The sequence below is a fragment of the Pseudophryne corroboree genome, chromosome 6 (genome assembly GCF_028390025.1).
Source record: "Pseudophryne corroboree isolate aPseCor3 chromosome 6, aPseCor3.hap2, whole genome shotgun sequence".
Classification (NCBI taxonomy): Eukaryota; Metazoa; Chordata; class Amphibia; order Anura; family Myobatrachidae; genus Pseudophryne; species Pseudophryne corroboree.
This window is the reverse complement of record NC_086449.1, coordinates 681118596-681124414: the sequence shown is the minus strand read 5'-3', so window position 1 is coordinate 681124414 and position 5819 is coordinate 681118596. Positions and strand designations below refer to the sequence as shown.

Sequence of the window (5819 nt, the reverse complement as noted above, 5' to 3'; positions counted from 1 at the left end):
AGTACCACCACCACCACCACCACCACCTGCTGCGCTGCCAGGTATTGTGTAACGAGAATTCTGGTGCTACTGTCATCGTTGTTACACTACTGTACATGTGTCCTGGATACTGTACAGTACATGTTTCCAATTGACAGCTTCACTTACAGTACTGTTATTTTTTTTCCCACAGTTCCACCACCACCACCACCACCACCACCTGCTGCGCTGCCAGGTATTGTGTAACGAGAATTCTGGTGTGACTGTCATCGTTGTTACACTACTGTACATGTGTCCTGGATACTGTACAGTACATGTTTCAAATTGACAGCTTCACTTACAGTACTGTTATTTTTTTTCCCACAGTACCAACACCACCACCACCACCACCTGCTGCATCCGAGAGCTCCGGAAGTGGTAATAATTACTTTTTGTTACAGACACACTAGTTTCCTACAGTATTACTGTAATTTTTGTATTTTACAATACTTGTCATCTTTTACACACAGACCGCCTCGTAATTGATACAGAGGAGGAGCTCATTCCCATTGATTCGGGGGAGGAAGAGGAGCCAGATTATAGTAAGTACAGTAGGATTTTCTCAAGCCCATTCTTAAAAGTATTGACCAAGTCCACTTTTATTACTTTTCAGGCAGGGAATTCCAAACATGTACTGTACAGTATTTCCCTCACTGTGAAGACCCCTTTTCGCCTCTGTGCGAAATCGCCTCTACTTCAACAAGAGTTACTGTGCACGTGTCCTCTGTGTCCATCTTATCAAAAACCGTTCCTGTGTATTGTCCCCTTACTGTATACAGTATATTTGTAAAGGTTAATCATGTCCCCTCTTAATCTCCTCTTTTCCAATGTAAACATGCCTAGCCTGCCTTTCCTTGTATTCCATCTTCTCAATCCACTTCATCACTTTGGTCGCCCGCCTCTAAACCTTTTGTAGTTCCACGATATCCATTTTGTATTATGGTGCCCAAAATTGTGCATCCGACCCACCCTCCACTAGCCTAACCCTCCAATCATACTCTGAATCCACACTCTGCATTCTGAATGTCGGGATCCAGACAGCAGGTCTTTTAAATACAGTACTGTATGTCCCCTACCGCTGGACAGTCATTCTGCTCCTACTGTATTATGAATATATCTCTGCCTCCTGTAGCACTGTACTACTGTGCAATTTTGTAGTAACTGTACTCTACTGTATTTTGTTTATAATATTTTTTTATTTTCAACTCAGTAATTATTGACAGTGAGGATGAGGATGAAAAACACTCTCCCCAACTTGGTAAGTAAACTGCAGTATTGTACTGTACTGTACATTGTGTTAAACCAATGGGTTGGGTTTGCGTGACCAGCAGTCAGGATTCTAGCGGTCAGGTGACCGACAGTGGCATCCTGATTGCAGCAATCCCAACAGGGTGAGGTACGGTATCCTAACCCTCCTCCACTACCCCCTGATTCTGGCCTCGACATTCTCGTCTCTGTGTGCGAAATTTACTCTCCTCCTCCAATTCCTGACTGAATTTTTGCTTTACTGTATTCAACACAGAATACAAAAGTATATTTCATGGATTTTTTGCTTTCACAGGCCCTACACTGTCACAGGCGGTGGCGGAGGAGGAGGACCAGGACTCTATCTCTATGTCCATCACCTCACTGCACCCATTAAGTAAGTCCAGTCCGGTACATCGTGCCTCTGTAGAGCCAGTTTGAGCAAGGAGAGATTGATTGCTTCTTTTTTTGGTGGGGGCCCAAACCAACCAGTCATTTCAGCCACAGTCGTGTGGCAGACCCTGTTTATATAACATAAGGGTGGTTGGGAGGGCCCAATCACAATTCCATCTTGCACCTCTTTTTTTATTTATTTATCTTTGCATCATGTGATGTTTGGGGAAAATTGTTATAAGGTTTGATGTAAAAAAAAGGTTAAAAAAAAGAGGCAGATTAGATGGGCAAAGTGGTTCTTACAGTATTTGTCATCAAATTCTATGTTTCTGTATGCAGACCCTCCAACATGACCCGCCGCACTGCTCTGTTTCTAGACTTCCCTCTTAATTTATGATTTCCATCACCTGTGTTGAACTAGTTATATGATAAGAAAGCTGTTTCTTCACAGGTGATGGCAATAATAAATTAAGAGGGAAGTCCAGAACCAGAGCATTTTGTACCTAGTGGGGCGGGTCATGTTGGAGGGTATGTGTATTTCCTGGAATGAACCTTTTTTTTTTTTCACATTAATGTTTTTTTTCACAGGCCCTACACTGGAACAGGCCACGGAGGAGGAGGAGGATGATGATGATGCTGCTGCATTTAGTGGTAAGAATTATTACTGACATTGATCTGATGCCATCAGAGTAGCACTTTTCATCAGATTTTTCTGGCAAATGCGTAGAAATCGGATGAAAATTGTTTTTGTTTGAACTGGTGATATTGCCCATACAGTAGCAACCGATCACATCCCACATTAACATTTACAGTATCTAGTTACACTTACAGACGATAATACAGTACAGTAGGTAATATTTGATTGGTTGCTACTGTATGGACAACATCCTGTTCTAAAAAAAACACCCATCTTACTCAATTTCTCTCTCTCTCTCTCTCTCTCTCTCTCACCCCTTGTCACTGTCTCTCCATTCATCTCTCTAGATACTGTCAGTGATGAATTTCCCATTAGGCACGAGAGGCACGTACTGTACCTAGTGGCGGCATCTGTTTGGGGGCCTCAGTTGGATGCTTACAGTATGCTAATACTGTCATCCCAAAAATTACCACTACAGTAACTGCTAAATATTTTAAGTGTACTGTACAATATGCACATACAGTACTGTACAGTATACATAATTCAAAAGAAAAAAGAGTTGCTACTGTACCTTATTCTAGTCATAATCACCGGCATACGGGTCACTCACAAATTTTCTGATGGTCTCGGTGGGGTCCCTTGGAATCACCATGCCTGTCACAAGCATACCTTTTTTTACCCACCTGACACTGGGCCTGGACACTAGTGTACTATTACTATACTTTTTACTGTATACTGTATCTTATAATATTCTTCTCTTTTACCCACAGACGACGAGCCAGAATACATTTTTGGTAAATATACTGTACAGTAGCAATAGTTGGTACTGTAATTACAGTATTTTTTTTTCTCCAACATTATTTTAAGTCAAACTGATATGACTAACTGTACTGTATTATCTTTTTACAGTCCGTCGCCAACCAGTGGAGGAGACACCTGGTAATAAAATAGAAATACATAATGCACTGTACTGTATTCTAACTTACTGTAACATGTATAACACTGAGCTGATCATCTTCACACCCTCTGACATAACCTTACAGTACAAACTGTACTTTCTCTCCTTTTTCACCCTCTTCACTCCACAAATGCATGCTGCGTTTCCTGACTACTGATATAATAGTGTGTAGAGCGTAGCGAGGCACCGTGCCCACCGCGTGGCGAGCGAAGCAAGCATGCAAGGGGCTGCTTTCCGCTCGCCGCCCCTGTCGGGATTGTGTGGTCGGGATTCCGGCGTCTGTATTTTGACTGCCGGGATCCCGTCCAGCGGGATTACGTACTGATCTCCAGTCTGAGCCTGCCCTAGGCATAGGCATACTTGCCAAATGCCCAGGGGCACAAGCAGCTTCTGCTGATTAATATGATATGCAGCATGCCTACAGTATATTCTGTGCATACAAAATGCATTACTAATGTGCAGCATTATGTGTATACAGTACTTTGTTGTGTAACATATACTGTAGCAAGGGCACTACTGTGTGGTCTAATGTGAACAAAGAGCAATATGATGTGATGCAATGTGAATAAGTGGGAATACTTTGAGGAGTAATGTGGTACTATCATATGATGTAACGAGAAAAAGAGACACTATTGCATGATATGTTGTGAATAAAGTTGCAGTACTGTGTGGCGTCATTTCAGATTGGGGAATTACTGTGTGGCCTTGCCCCTTCCCAGCAAGAACATGCACCGTTTTGGGATGCACACCGAATGTGCACACTGTTGCTATTTTAAACATACAGTACAGTAAGTTGGAGGAGCACCAAAATGACGACTGCTATGGTTGAGGGGTGATGGTGCTGGGAAAGGGGTACAGGCTCAGAGGCGGAAATAGCATCTGTGCAAGGGGGCAGCATCCAAAAACTTGACTAGGGAATCATATTATTTATGGCTGGCTCTGAGTACAGTCCACTATTATGGATAGTACTCCCTACAACACCACCTACAGTACTGTAACCCTCTTTTTTCTGAAGCGGTCATGAAATGTCATGACTGCTAATACATACAGTAAATGTCTACAGTATTTGTACTGTGGTGTTTAATTCCTTTGACAATTTGTTTATGACCTATTGAAGCTAAACTCTTGTACAGTACTTTATATTTTGAATACCAGCAATACAGTATAATACTGTACCTACAGTATACAGTAATAATTGTTTACTATTTGAATGTGACTAAATGTTTTTTTTTCTCCAATATAGTGCCAATTATTTATGGGGGCCCCAGACAGGGGCAAGATAGGTGGGCTGGCCCAGAAGCGGGCAGGCAGCAGCCCACTTATACAAGAGGTAAACTAAAGCAATGTTTAAATTACCTCGACAGCATACAGTAGTGTTTGATTTACTGTACTGACAATACAGTACTGTACATTGTAAATAACAATATTGTCTAATATAGAGTAAAGTACTGTATTGCCATTACTACACTGTAAAGTATTCAGTATTTGTTTTGTAATACTGTCCTTTTTTTCCCACAGAACAGTTGCAGCGTGCCATCCAGCTCCAGCGGGTGGTGGTCCACCTCCTAGTGGACCACTATTTTAATATTTTATTAAGTTTAATTTTATTTTATTTAATAAAAATTTTTGTTCTTGTACTCCATTGTATAGTATCTTTTTCTACTGTATAAGATAGGCATACTGTACACCATACAATTATCTGGCAGATAATCTGCAAGATCTGGCTGTTTGTAATGAAATTCTCTCCTAATTTAGCTGTGGTGTACAGTACCTCCTGAGTGTGCTGGGGTGCTTTCTGGCCAGTTTGGGGTGATTTGGAGCAAGTTTGGTCGGCCATCTGGCCGACATGTGCTGTCGACTGTTTGGCAAACATGTGTTTTCACTCCAGCATGTGTGTGTCAGGCATTTTGTGTGTGTCAGGCATTTTGTGTGTGTCAGGCATTTTGTGTGTGTCAGGCATTTTGTGTGTGTCAGCCATTTTATGTGTGTCAGCCATTGCTGTGTGGTTCCACAAATGTTAGCGTGTCAAAGTGCTGACCACTGACACCACTATTTCACTTTGTACCGCATGCCTTTTGTGGAACCACACAGCCCAGCATGACTTATTGCTGGGCTGTGTGGTTCCACAAATTTTCTTGGAAAACAAATGAACATGAGTGTCTTTACTTTAATACTTTTTTTTTTTTTTTCCCCCACAGATATCTATATACACAAGAAAAGAATGTAACGAAGAACAAACTACTTTTTTGTTTTAATTAACTTTCAAACTTTATTTAAAAAAAAAACACCTTTTTTTTCTTCAATAAACTTTTAAAAATAGAAGTTTCCTGTGGTTTTTATTAAAATATGAAATGCAAGATGCCTAACCAAGTTGTTTTACATACAGTATACCACTCTTAATTGAATTCCCATCATACAGTAGTACTAATTTATACAGTACAGGAAGTTGGGAATACAAACATTGGAAACCACGTCATGTTTATTTTAAGAAACACTTTATTTACGGACAAAATCATTTGGAACATGTAACATCACACATACTGTACTGTATTGTAATAAAGCCAACAT

General features: G+C 40.8%; 1 long non-coding RNA gene across 1 annotated transcript; it reads left to right on the top strand.

Annotated features, from left to right (window-relative positions):
* The first annotated feature begins 487 nt into the window (after positions 1-487).
* LOC134935574 (uncharacterized) lies at positions 488-1661 on the top strand. Its single transcript, XR_010180261.1, has 3 exons — positions 488-560; positions 1229-1276; positions 1580-1661. It is a non-coding gene; the product is annotated as an uncharacterized LOC134935574 (long non-coding RNA).
* The last annotated feature ends 4158 nt before the right edge of the window (positions 1662-5819 follow it).